This window comes from Marmota marmota, unplaced genomic scaffold (assembly GCF_001458135.2).
Source record: "Marmota marmota marmota unplaced genomic scaffold, marMar, whole genome shotgun sequence".
Taxonomy (NCBI): Eukaryota; Metazoa; Chordata; class Mammalia; order Rodentia; family Sciuridae; genus Marmota; species Marmota marmota.
Window position 1 is genome coordinate 11163591 of NW_026000057.1, and position 14542 is coordinate 11178132.

General features: G+C 43.6%; 1 pseudogene; it reads left to right on the forward strand.

Moving 5' to 3' along the window:
- Positions 1-1913: 1913 nt before the first annotated feature.
- On the forward strand, positions 1914-13933 carry LOC125619836 (annotated as a pseudogene).
- Positions 13934-14542: the final 609 nt, after the last annotated feature.

The window sequence follows — 14542 nt, forward strand, 5'->3', positions numbered from 1 at the left end:
GGCAACGCCATCACTCGTCTCAACAGATTCTGAGGGTGGAGGGGGTGGCTCTTGAATCAGGAAGTAGGTGGTCTACGACCAATCACCAGTCACAGGGATTGTACGATATATCTTCCCTTATTTTCATCCTGATCCACCAACAATTTGAGTAGACTGGTTGGACCCACTGAAAACTGAGAGGAAATTAAGTGTCCATAGTTCATTTTTGAAAGTCGTAGCTAACACTGAACATTTACCCAGCTCTGGGCACTATATTCTGGATAAGAATTATCCACATTTAACAGATGTGAAAACTGAGTCTTGTTATCTGCTCAGCCTTAGAGCTGACATGTGCAAGAGTCGCGATTTAAACCCAAGTTATCTGCCCTTATGAACCTCCCACAGTGCTTCCCCATGCTGTAGAGGATGGCTGTGACTGGATGGTGTCGGGTCCCGGAGATGAGTCAATATGACTAGATCTGTGGCATGTGGGCCCCACTGATGGCTGCCTTGAGTTGATCCAGAAGCTTATTTATGGTTGTGATTCACAGGAAGGCTTTTACAGCCACTATAGCATATTGGGAAAAAAAGCATATATATATATATATATATATATATATTCGTTGTGGATGGACGCAATGCCTTTATTTATTTTTATTTTGGAGGGGAACCGGGGATTGAACTCTGGGACACACGACCACTAATCCACATCCCCAGCCCTATTCTGTATTTTATTTAAAGACAGGGTCTCACTGAATTGCTTCGGGCCTCACTTTTTGCTGAGGCTGGCTTTAAACTTGCAATCCTCCTGCCTCAGCCTCCTGAGCCACTGGGATTACAGGCATGTGCAAATGCATTTGGCTTATTTATTTATTTTTATTTGGTGCTGAGGATCAAACCCAGTGCCTCACATGTGCTAGGCAAAGTCCTCTACCACTGAGCCACAACCCCAGCCCCAAGTATAGCATATTTAAGATCCTGTATTTTAGTGTGTATGTAAGAAATAAAGGCAATGAAGATTTCTCACTATGCTGCAGGCCAGGAGTAATGATAAGGATGATGATGGTGATGAAGGTGTTGATGACAATGGCCATCTGTTATTGAGCTCCTTCTATGTGCCCAGAATTCTGAAGCACATGATATGCATGACCTGATTTGGAAAGGAAGCAAAGACAACTGGCACTGTAGTGGTGTTCCATGCTTGAGCCATTATTCAACCATCATTTGATTTCCTTCCTGGATTTAAAAGAATGAGTAGCGTTGTTTCAGGCAAGGTTTGTTTTTTTGCTTAAGGGTCTCATATGAGGCAATCATACTTGGATTATGCAATTCATTTGAGCAATGTTTGTAAAAAGAAATCTTGCAACACAACAGGTACATAAACACAGACACACAGACACACACACACACACACCACATACACACACAAACACATGCACACACACAGAGTAAAAGTTTCAGCTTTTTGTATTATTTGAGCATTTGATCATGTTCCATTGAATAACAAGATTATGAAGCATGGGAATTTGGTCTACGGAGATCTAGCAAAATGCCTTATAGACTTGTCAGAGGATTAAACAAACACACAAAACAACCAGCAGACATGTTAGCTCAAGATGGGGTCTCCTCGACAGAAGTCCTTATATTCCACGTTCCCACTCCCACTGTGGATTCTATCTGCAAAACTTTATAGTTTGTTATTCATTATTTTCTTCTCAGATACTAGGGTTATCGCTGAGGAGTAAAAGAGAAGCTAAACCCAGCAGGATTCCCGTTTGTGGCTTAGTGAGAGAGACAGGTATCAATGACACAGTGGAAGGAGGTTTACAAACAGCCATGAGCTATGAGAGAAAAAGGCACATAATTAGGCTGAAGGATAAGCAAAGAGAAGCTGATTGGATACCTGAAGGGGGAGGACCGAGAGTTTTTCTGCGATGATGCTGGTGCTGGCGCTGGTGGTGGCTATGGTGGTGGCGACAGGGTGCTGGGGGGGGTGGTGGCCATGGTGGAATTGATGGTGATGATGGTGGGGATGGTGGTAGAGGTGGCATTCACTCAGAGAGAACAGCACTTACAAAAGATCAATAGTGGGTAGGAACTCTGACTCAGAAGCAGAAATACTAGCGTGGCTGGCACACAGGTGGAGTGGGGAGAAGAGGCAAAGGCCGAAAAGTAAGTAGAAGCTACATCACAGTTCTTATTGGCTATGCTGGGTATTCGAATCCTAATCCCAAGAACAATTGAATAACACAGAAGACCTTTAAATGGAGGGGGTGGGGATTTGAAAGGATCTGATCTGCATCACAAAAGATGCAAATGTTCTAGATCTCTACGCAGCAGCAACCTGCACTGCTAAACCCTAGAAACTGGTGAGGGACTATAGGGAATTGAGAAACACACATACACACAGGAAAGTGGGATCAGGTAGGATACCACTGATCTCTGATAGAGAAGCAGTGACCCAAAGCTGGCTCTGCACTTTCATTATATAGGGTTTCACAAACAGGAAGTTAAAGACTATAGAGGCATTGTTCTTGTAAGACTGGAAAAACGCCGCACCACACGACACAGATTACCAAAGAGGTTTCCACTTTATTACAAAAGGCTGTGTGTTTATATAGGTCTAAGGAGAGGTCGTAGGGCTGAGGTAGATAACAGGTCGCCCGTTTATTGGCAAGCTCTTCCATATGTCAGTTCCGGAGCCCAAGAAGTTAATTCTAATTGGGGCTAAGGCTTCCCACCAGCAGGGTTTGAACACTGGCGCCGGCAGGAAGGTTTTGCGCCAGTGAAAGAAACAAAGAGGAGAAGGAGGGTCGTTAGACGCCATGCTGGGGTTTTTCTCTGGGGTGCTGCTGCCATTATATGTTTACCCAACAGTTCTTTGTGTACTACAGGGTTAAAGGACCGAAACATTTTTTGTAGCTATTCCACTGTAGCAATGCTAGGAACTTCTCCTGCCACCCAGGAAGCCCATTATCCAAAGTTTCTATTAAGCGGTCAGGCTTAGAGGTCACAGCACTGGTGAAGCATTGTGGTTATCTTGCGATGCTCAGAATCCTCTGGCCCTGGGAGCTGGTATCTGAGATCTAAGTCAAAGACTGCTATAGCTTTCATGCTTTGCACAGAGCCTTCATGGGCAGGACATCACCATAGCAACTGGGCAATCTTGACCTGTGCTTTTTGCACGGGAAGTTCCCAGTGTTTGCAGGCACACCACAGCCACGAGACAATCAAAGACTCTGATCCAGATCACTGCATTCCACAGGTAGCTACTAGGGACACACGGCTACTGACTTAATTGTTGTCAGTCTTAGTAGAGATATGGTGTACATGTAAAATACACACTGAATTTCAAAAATAGTATGAAAAATAAAAAAAGTAAATTTTATTATTATTATTATTGTTATTATTCTGGGGATTGAACCCAGGGGCAATTTAAAACTGTTTTATTTTTAGTTTTGTGATGGTCTCCCTAAGTTGCATAGAGCCTTGCTAAATTGCTAAGACTGACCTTAAACCTGTGGTGCTCCTGCCGGGGCCTCTGAAATCACTGGGATTACAGGCATGCATAACCATGCCCTGATCCCCAAAATCTCTCATTAAATACTATTTACATCTTGAAATGATAATATTTGGGGTTAAATAAAATAATGTTAAATTTTGCGTGCAAAATTTCTGTGCAAAAAGTAAGGTCAAGATTGCCCAGTTGCTATGGTGATGTCCTTTAATATTAATCAGTTTTACCTTTTTTTGTCAACATTTTAAAACATACCTACTAGAAAATTTAAAATTACATACATGGTTCACACGTGTGGCTTCCATTATATTTTATTTAGATGGTGCTGCTCTAAGATAGAGCGTAGAAAAGGGATAAAGAGAAGGCCAAGTAGATGAGGCCAGTTGGGTTTTTGTATCCCGGGCAAGAGCAAGGGCAGCTTGAACTAGGATAGTGGTGGAGTAAGGAGAGTCAGATGGATTCCAGACAAAATCAGCAGCAGACACACCTGGATGATTGGTGGTGCCAGGTGTCAAAATCAAGAGCCCTGGAGGCAGAGCAGCATTGCTAAGAAATGTTATGAGCTCCCATTGGGACATGTTGAGTGGGCATGCTCAACACACCCAAGTGGGCAGATGTCTCAAGTAGGCCCTTGCCCACCAGGTCTGTAGCTTGGATGAGATGTCTGAGCAGGAGACTTCAATTTGAGAGTTCATGGTATCTCCATGGGCAAAAATGAGACTCCTTAGGAAGGAAGTTGACAGCAAGCAGTGGCCTGAACCTGGGCTGGGGAAACAGGGTAGGGAAAGATGAGCTTGAAAAAGAGATTTGGAAAGAAAAACCCATTATGTGAGGTCTTGGAAGCCAAGGGCAAGAATGTGCTCTAACAGAAGGAATGGTGGGCAATGGTATCTGCTCTCCCAAGTTTGCCAACATGAGGACAGGCACCATCTGGGAGGGCTGGCAACATGGTAGTCATGTTGTCACTGCAAGTGGAGGGATGGGTGGCAGCCAGGCCAGAATAGAGTGGGGACTGGGTCAGTGGAGAGTAGACAGGGACAGGAAACGCAGAGAAGTGTTCAGAGGAGCCAGGGCTTCTAGGAGATCTTGGGAAGAGGAAGACTATGAGCAGATACCCAAGTCTTCAAAATGCGAGAGGAAGTAAGGAGGAGGTTAGCTGATGGTAACAGGAGGGCGTGAGGATGTTATGCTCAGAGCCTAGAGGAACTGGTTTTCTTACAAAAGACGGAGGAAGTAGCAGTTGGTGATTTTTTTTTTTTTGCACGTGATCAGGGAGCTGAGTTCCTGGCTCTGATGCTGCTTTTTGTGGGACATCATGAAATACCATGAGAAAGTACATTTAATCCATCGTATAAACTGTGGTTTAATGAGAATCATCTGGTAGTAATCTAAGCGGGCTGGGATTGTTAAATGGCAAATAACGTATACACAATTGTATCTGTAGCAGTGATTGAAAGCACAAAGAAGCCCTGGTTGGAGGAAGGGCAGAGAGGACGTTGGCAGGATGTGCAGGAGCAGACAGGAAGACTTGGCACGTCTGTCTGCTTCACGCTGAGGAAAGGGTGGGGATGGGCCAGAGAAGGAAAACAGCAGCAGTTCACAAGGACTTGGCCAATTTTTCTTTAGAGACTCATATTTAATCTTGTCCATGTTGGCTATTTTTCAAAAAACGTGTTTTGAACATTTTTGTTGGCAGAAGAGATAATTCAGGTTTGCTTTGGCCTTCTGATTTAATATCTGAATTACTAAATCTACATGTTTTGAAACCTGTCCTTGCTTAAACTTTTGGGTTTGATTTGCTATTTTTAAATCTACCAGAAATGTAAACATCACTTTAAAAGGGACTGAAGCTTACATTTGGTCCTATTATAACTAAGGGCAAACCTAAATAAACCCTCTAAGCTTCATTTGCTTTTAGTTGACTTTAAAAGTCACTAATTTCGAGTGGGCATGGTGGTGCAAGCTTGTAATCCCAGTGGTTTGGGAGGCTGAGGCAGGAGGATTATGAATTCAAAACCAGCCTCAGCAACTCATCAAAGCCCTAAGCAATTTAGTGAGACCCTGTTTCAAAATAAAAAAATAAAAGGTGAGGGGGACATGACTCAGTGGTTCAGCGACCCTGGGTTCAAGCCCCAGTCACCCCCACACCCCCCAAATCACTAATTTTAGAAGTCATATTACACACATTACATACATCCCAGACATTACGTTATTCGTCTCCCACTGGCCTTGCTGTGGATCACACCTCTGACATGTGGGTGATGACGGTAATGGTTACCTTGGCTACTTTTCAGGGACTTGAGGGTCCCTTCTGCAGAAAACTCAGACTCTTCACTTGGGCCTGCAGATGTCCCATGGGTAACTAAAAACAGGATGTAAAAGTACCATACCTCCACCTTCCTATTATGTCTGTTTTCTTGATTACCTTAACCTTTGGGCCAGAGTTTTGTTCAACTTTGCATATAGACATATTTATCGTTTAAGAAATGTCTTGTGGGGGCTCTAATACAAAGTTGATTTGACCTAAACTGCCCTAATCTCTCTCCTCCCCTTTCAAGGCTGAAAATTCAAACATAATTGTTGCAGTCCAGGCCACTGAAGCAGCACTTGGAAGTCCCCAGTCATCGGTGCATTCCTGCCCCTTACTCCCCTTTCCTTTCCCTCTCTACGAAACCCTTTCCCATACCTGAGTTCCATAAGATGGTCTGGTTGGTGATAGCCTCCTCCACCTTTGGCTTGCTAGACTCCCCAGTAAATCCTTTTTTCTTGTCTTAACAACTTAACCTTGAGTCATTGGCCTTCTCCAGTGAGGACAGTAAATGAATTTGGTTCAGTAATGCTATTTATAAACTGAACGAATTAAACTTTCAAATATTTTAGCTGCAAATGTATAAATGCATTTGACAACCTTTTAAAGTATTTTGGTTGTCAGATTGAATTTTTCCTTTTTTCTTAAATAACTCATATAATTAATAAACTCATAAACACGGTGAATTTTAAGCTCTTTTAAATATCTTAATATGTAATGTAAATGTTTCAAATCTTGTTTCTACAACAGAAAATTTTCCACTTAAAATTGCAAGTTTAAATGGTGTTCAGCTGTCCCTCAGCATCTGTGGGGTGTTTGTTTCAGGACCCCTGAGGATACCAAATTCCAAGAGTGTTCAAGTCCTTTACTTAAAATTACATAGTATTTGCATTTAAGCTATTCGCATCTTCCTGTATACCTCCAATCATCTCTAGGTTACTTACATATCTAATGTAATGTAAATTCTATATAAATGGTGGTTATTTATATTTTCTATATAAATGGTCCTGCTTAGGGAATATGACAAGAGAAAAGCTTATACATGTTCAGTACAGATACAATCCTTTTTGGAATAGTTTTGCCTGAGGTGGGTTGAATGTGAATGAGTGTATAAGGAACCTATAGCTATGTCGTGCATGGCAAATTCTGGTTTTGATTTTTGGAAACTTCCAGATTTTTTTCTTTGAAATGTTTCCAATCTACAGTTGGTTGAATTCATGTATGTGAAATCTGAAGATATTGGTAGGCCATTTGTATAAGTTTTAATTTGAAATTTGAAGTCTCACCTTCACTCTAATAAGGCAGATTCCTTTAAACACGACAAATCTTTTTTAAAAAGTTAAGTATGCATGTTTGGGGTGTAGGTCAGTGGTAGAGCATGTGCATGAAGCCCTGGGTTCCATTCCAAGCACAGCAAAAAAAGAAAAAGATATTTTAAAAGCACATATAGATTTAATACAAAATATTAACATAAATACTAATTATAAATCTTCCAGAGGTTGCACCCAGAAACTTTTAGGGCCAAATACAACTCTCCCAATACCAAGAAGACAGCTATTTTCCGGGCTTTGAAAATACTTGCTCACATAGCCAGTCATTATATCCTCATACATAATTTGGGGAATTCCATCTTAGCTATGGTAAGTTGCCCATCTAAGAATGGCCAATGACATTGGCTGGGAGGCTGGCAGTATTCTCATCTGGAACCCTGACCAGCACACACTGAACCCTAGTTAAAATGAATAATTGGGAAAGATCTAGTCCTAATGAAGGCAGTGGTCACACAATTTGTGTCCTCGGATTTGAGTCATATCATGACTCAATTTTTCCATCTAGTTGACAGTCAGCAACTCTTGCTCACACCACCCTACCACAGGGTGGATTTAGCAGTTATTTGGCTCTTAGGATATTTTAATGTATTTTCTAGGGAGCTCTAGAGAACTTCACAAAATTCTGCCTTCATTTCATATTCTTCTATCTGAAGAGGGCATCCAACACTTAGTGATATTAAAATACCAGTCACTCATAGATTGTCTGGCAATATGGATAAAAATAGCATGTGATATTTATTCCCAGCTTTAAATGGGGTTAATTATAGTGTGGCAGGTCAAGGAAGTCAGTTAGAACAAGGGTTGTTCAGCTTCTCTCCCACACAGTTCCTTGTATCTGCTAAGGGCCACTTCAGATCTTTATATTCCATTCCTCCAGGCCTGTTCTGAAGAGGTGAGTGAATGCATCTCTCAGTCAGTATTAGTGAGTGATTATTATGTTGGGGAGAATTCACTACAGAAAGGAGAATAAAAGCCATGGCTCCATGAGATTTCCATCCAGTCACATTTGGCAGATAAATGGGAATCTGGAAGCTCCTTTTCTACAATCTAATAAAATTCTTGCAACAAAGGAGAACTATTTGCCTTGTCTCTGCGAGTCTTCTATATTTCGATCCGACCTATAACAACTTACCTCATTTGTCTTCCTCACCATTTGGCCCTTTGCCTCTAGGATAGTTCATTAGAGACTTGGGGAAAAGTCCCTTTCTCTCTTTCTTTTTCTATTTTCCCAAACTTTAGATTCCTGAAATAATTTATAAGTCTCTTACAATAACACTCCACCACAAAAAAACCCCCAAAATGTTCAGTTAGGTTTTTGTTGCTGTGACTGAAATGCCTTACCAGAACAACTTAAGAAGGAAAAGTTTATTTTGGTTCATGGTTTCAGAGTTTCAGTCCATGGTCAGCCAACTCCATTGCTCTGGGCCAATGTGAGGCAGAATATCATGGAGGAAGGCTTTGGTGGGGGAAAGTTGCTCCATCCATGGAGGTTGGCAAGCAAAGAAAGGGGAATGCGTTGAGCTGCAGGGAAGATGAGCCCTTCCATAGCACATACCCAGTAACCCACCTCCTCGAGCCATGCCTCACCTGACCACAGTTACTACTTAGTCCATTCAAACTAGGGTGGAAGGATTAGGCTACAGCTCTCATAATCCAATCATTCCATCTCTGACTATTCCTGCTCTAACCTAGGAGCTCTGGGGGACATCTCACATCTACACCATAACAAAAATCAATCAAACATTAGAGCTGGGGTATAACTCAGTAATAGAATGTGAACTTAGTGCACACAAAACTCTAAATTCAATCCTCAGAAAACAAAACATGACAACAGCAACAAAATGAATAGGATTTTATAGGCTTTCTCTTCTGAATTAAGATTGACATTTCTAATTCTGAGATATGAACCAAGAAGCCTGAAATAAATGTAGATCAGTCATTTGGGCTGACATATGAAGCAGTCATTTTTACTCTGAGATTCGGGTACTTAAGGAAACACAACACAAGGGGACAGCTGAAATCAGACCAGGCCCCAACAGAGACTGTAATAAAAACAGCTTAGCTACAGGAATTTTCCATGATGACAACTTGAAAGGAATGCTTCTGCTTTTCCATTAACTGAAGAGATTCACAGCTGAAAGTTCCCAGACCTCCTTAATAGTGTATCTTCTGTCATGATATTTAAAAATCATCAGGCTACTTGGATCTCAGTGGAAATTTGATGGCTAGAAAAAAATTGAAGCATTCAGTTCACAAGGATGCCTGGTGCTTATTATATATCTCAAATTTAATACAAAATCACATACAAGCTTTGAAAAATACTTCTTACTTTAGAAAACCTAACACTGATTTTGGGCAGTATACACTTGTTTCTTTACCACTTGACAGTGGCCAGAAAGAGTGGAATTTAACCAACAGAAAAATACACAATAACTCAGCGTTTCCCAGACTCCATGCTTATCAGATGTCAGCAATATCATGTGCATTTTTAGCCAGAATGTTAAAAACTTTACATTTTCAGATGTGTTTAAAGACCCTCTCAGATGCTTTTTTTCTCCTTAAGAGTAAGCAGGAAATTTGCCAGGCATGATGGCACGCACCTGTAATCCCAGTGGCTTGGGAGGCTGAGGCAGGCGGATCCCAAGTTCCAGACCTGTCTCAGCGATTTCCAGAGACCCTGTCTCAAAATTTTTAAATGAGGGAGGGGCTGGGGATGTGGCCCAGTGGTTAAGCACCCCTGGGTTCAATCCTGGTACAAAAAAAAAAAAAAATCAAGTAGCAAAATAAAACTTTCTCTAAGGAGCAACTGAATCCATTTCACAGCCTGAAGACTCTGGAGGCTGGTGGCAACAACTTTAACTGCTCCTATGAATTCCTGTCGTTCACTCAGCGCCAGCCAGCTCTGGCCCAGGTGCTGGTGGACTGGCCAGACAGCCACCTGTGTGACTCTCCCTTCCACGTGCGCGACCAGCGCGTGCGCGACACCGGGCCTCCGAGTGCTGTGCTGTGGCGTGTGCTGTGCCCTCTTTCTGTTGATCCTGTTCATGGGGGGTCTGTGCCCTCTTCCTGTTGGTCCTGCCCACGGGGGGTCTGTGCCACCGCTTCCACGGTGTGTGGTACGGGAGGGACTCCCACTGGGTGGAGAACCTCCTGGTGCAGGAGCTGGAGAACTGGGAGCCGCCCTTCAAGCTGTGTCTGCACAAGCGGGACTTCGTCCCTGGCAAGTGGATCATCGACAACATCATCGACTGCATCGAGAAGAGCCACAAAACCGTGTTCGTGCTTTCGGAGAACTTCGTGAGGAGCGAGTGGTGCAAGTATGAGCTGGACTTCTCCCACTTCCGCCTCTTTGATGAGAACAGGCCATTCTTGTCCTGCTGGAGCCCACTGAGAAGCCATTTGTCCTAGTTCACGTGGGCTGCGGTGACAAACATCACACAACAGAAATAGGTTTCTCGCGGTTAAACGGGAGGTTGAGAAGATGCAGTGTCTGGAGAGAGCTGTCTTTCTGGCTCGCTCAGCTGCTTCTTGCTGTGTCCTCATATGGTGGAAGGGACAAGGGAATTCTCTGAAGTCACTTCCATAAAGGAGCTGATCCCATTTAGGCGTCTTGATGGCCTATTTGGATACCAAGGACCCTACCTCCAATCCCACCACTACCATTTTTACCCATGAACCATTTTTGAAGTGTGGGAGGTCACAAACCTTCATTCTATAGCATCATTCCGAGAAGTTTCTATAGGCTGTGGAAGATAATGAACACCATGATCTTCTTGGAGGGACCTTCGAATAAAGATCAGCTGGAAGAGTTTGAGTTGGAGAAAAAAATTCTAACTTTTAAAAGGGAAAAAATTATAAAATGAAATATTCTGATTTTTCATAACTTGATTCTATGTGGACTTAGAATTTTTCTATTTTTACTTCAGGTAGCTTATAGATATTAAAGCAGTTTGATTAAAAGTAGGGTTTTCCTTTATAGAGTACTCTCTGCATGATGGTGATGTTTTAGTCAATGATGCACCACATATACCACTGTCCAGCCTAGGTATTTATAGTAGCCACATGGTATATTCTTTTTTAAAAAAAATATTTATTTTTTAGTTGTAGTTGGACACAATATCTTCATTTTACTTATTTATTTTTATCTGATGCTGAGGATCGAATCCAGGGCCTCGCACGTGCTAGGTGAGCACTCCACCACTGAGCCACAACCCCAGCCCCACATGGTATATTCTTGTGTAAGTGACGGAATTGTAGAAGGGCCTTCGCAGTCAGGACAAGATGGTGAGTGAGGAGGTCAGGGGCAGGGTCAGAACAAAGGAGCATGGAGAAAGTCTTCTAATGAGGTCAACTTCCTGCTTGATGAAAGGGCTCATGGACACAAGCGGGGGACCCAATCAGACAGACACTTGTAGTGCTTGTAGCACTCCTAAGTGGGAGATCCAATAGAAAAACTAAAACAGACACATGGACAGAAGGGGGCACCAATAGAAAGGACAGTGTGGACAGGGAAGGAGGTAAGGAAAGGAGGAAATTCTAGAGACAATGAAAAGAACAAGTTAAAACTCCCCACCAGATTCCCAGCTCTGGGAGCCCTTTCTCTTTGGAGAAGTCTGACTGTCACTTTTGCAATTATCTGTGTTCTGTTCTTCAATTCTTTACTGAATGAAGACAATGAACCCAGCACCCCTGGACAGTAACATAAGATACTCTACATTGTTCACACAATGACAGAGTCACCTAAGGATGCATGTCTCAGAATGTGTCCTCGCTGTTAAGCAATGCATGCCTGTGTACTACAAGAACTACTCTTTCACATGTGTTCCTTTTCTTTTCTCCTCCTCCTCCTCCTCCTCCTCCTCTCTCTTTCTCTCTTTCTTTCACCAGGGATTGAACTCAGGGGGTACTTAACTAATGAGCCACAACCCCAGTCTTTTTATATTTTAAAATTTTGAGACAGGGTTTCACTAAGTTGCTTAGGGTCTTACTAAATTGCTGAGGCTGGCTTTGAACTTACCATCCTCTTGCCCCTGCCTCCTGAGCCGCTGGGATTACAGGAATGAGCCACCACATCTGGCCTGTGTTCATTTTCTAACCTTTTTTTTTTTTTAAAGGTATTTTCAGTTGTAGGAGGTCTTATATCAAACTGAAAAGAAGGCAGACCAGAAAGGAGTAAGGAGAATTGGAGTCTAACCAGGGATGTGCCACCTGTTGTTAGCTGTGGGTCCCTTGACTCTAGGCAACTCTTTAATCACTTGAACAGAAGGGATAATAAAATCTGGAATTTCATGTGTTATTTTCATTTCATGTGTTATTGTGAACCGCAAATGAACAAATAGATGTAAAAATAAAACTTTGAAAATGTTCAATGTGGGGCTTCCTGTTAGTGCTAACAGCTTTGATGAGTGTGTAGGATTGACTTCCCTGTATATAACACTGCTAATAATTTGTGGGTGAATAATTGATTTCTCTCTGATTTTGCCAGAATATTCTGTTTGGCTTCAGGTTTAAAGCAATACTATCAAAATCAGTCTAAGCAGTTTAGGAAACATACATAAAGAACACAGGTCTCTAGCTTCAGGGAAAAGTAATTGGAAAGACATTTTCACAAATACCTAAGAAATCACATGAAAGAGAGGTGGAGATAATGACTTAAGAAAGAAGTCTTTCAGGTAGCTGGTGGGCCTGAATCGCCAGGGATGGAGATAAATATCTACAATCAGTAAGCTATATGGCAAATCAGACTTCACAGGGCACTGAAGTCCTATCAATTTAATATTCATGCCTATTAATTGTTTCCCTGATTTTTGAACGTCACAGATTGGGGTGGGGGGAATATGGGGCTGTCCTTTTCCAGTCCAACAGGCAAAATGTTGCTGTGCTGGTTTGATGTTGGTTGGTAAACTATTTTAATGCAGCAGGGCACAGATTTCAGCGTGAACCCTTGGAAATACACTGGTAGATCAATAAAGTGAACCCTTGGAGATATACTGGTAGGTCAATAAAGAATTGAACGGGGTTGGGGTGGGGGTGGGGAGAAGCACCTTCAGAGTTTGTATTCCGGTTTCCAAAAATGGAGAAGAGTCAGAAATGGAGTTGAAGGAGTGCGTTTCGGGGTGAATTGAGGTTTTGGTTACCCAACCCTTCAATAAAATACTGGTTGGGCACTCAGCTTTCTCTTTGATGACCGAATCAGCTTCTGTACTCGGGGAAATCCCAGGCGGGGCCCTCTAGCATCTGGGTTCTCTTTTTCCTGCTCTGCAACCCTTACCAAGTCCCTAGCGCCCTCCTCTGATCCCCGCTTGGCACAAGGCAGGCACAAGGCAGGATCCACGGGCTCCGATCTAGGCCCGCCTCGGGGCTACAGCCACCAGATAGAGCTTGTGCGAAAGGTGGCCGCGCAGGAGGGGGTGGGAGGGTTTGTCTCTGCCACCAGGTGTGCGGACCCGAGGTCTGGCGACAAGCCACTGCGTGGAGGCGCGCACATAGAGTCGGGCGNCCGGGAGGCTCAGATTGCGGCGGGGAGGCAGCGGATTCTGGACGCTTGTGCTTCCCGCAGCTTGGGTCTCGTGCTTGAATAGGGACAGCAGCGACATCAACGGAGGCCGAGCTGCGGGCGGTACCCGGGAGAAGCAGGGGCACCCAGAAAGGGAAGTGGGCGAGGCAGAGATACCCCTAGCCACTGAGGAGTCTGAGGACGCTGTCCTCCGGGAGTGGTCACGGGTAGCCTCGGAGCCAGCGTGGACGGTGGTCCTGGCTCTGCCAGTTATCCAAGTTACGTTTTGCCGTCGCAGCTGACGGAGTGGCTCAGAGGGAAAGTAACCAGGGGCACGTGAATGCTGTCACCTAGCCATTGCGAGTGACCGCTAGCGTTCTCCGGGATTTGTGTCTGCGATCGTGATTACTTTAGATGGGATTTCAGTCACTAGGGCACTGAAGTGGGCAAGGTGCCAAGGTTCGTTCCAGGGGGTGGTCCAGGACCCTCCCTTACTGTTTTAGTCAGCGTTTTCGTCGCTGTGACCAAAAGAACGGACAAGAACAGTGTAGAGGAGGAAAAGTTTATTGGCCGGCTCTTAGCCGGCCGATGTCCTTGCTGTGCGTCAGAAGCGTGGCAGAACATCACCCGCAGAAGGGTGTGGAGAAGGAAAACAGCTCAGGACATGGCAATCAGGAAGCAGAGAGAGCATCTGCTCATCGGGGACAAAACATAAGCCCCCAAGGTACGACCCCAGTGACCTACCTCCTCCAGCCAGAAGGTATCTGCCTATAGTCAATCCATTCAAGTCAATGCACTGATTAGGTTAAGGATCTCATAACCCAATCATTTCACTTCTAAACTTTCTTGCATTGCCTCACATATGAGCTTTTGGGGGGACACTTTATATGTAAACTATAAGACCTCCTAAC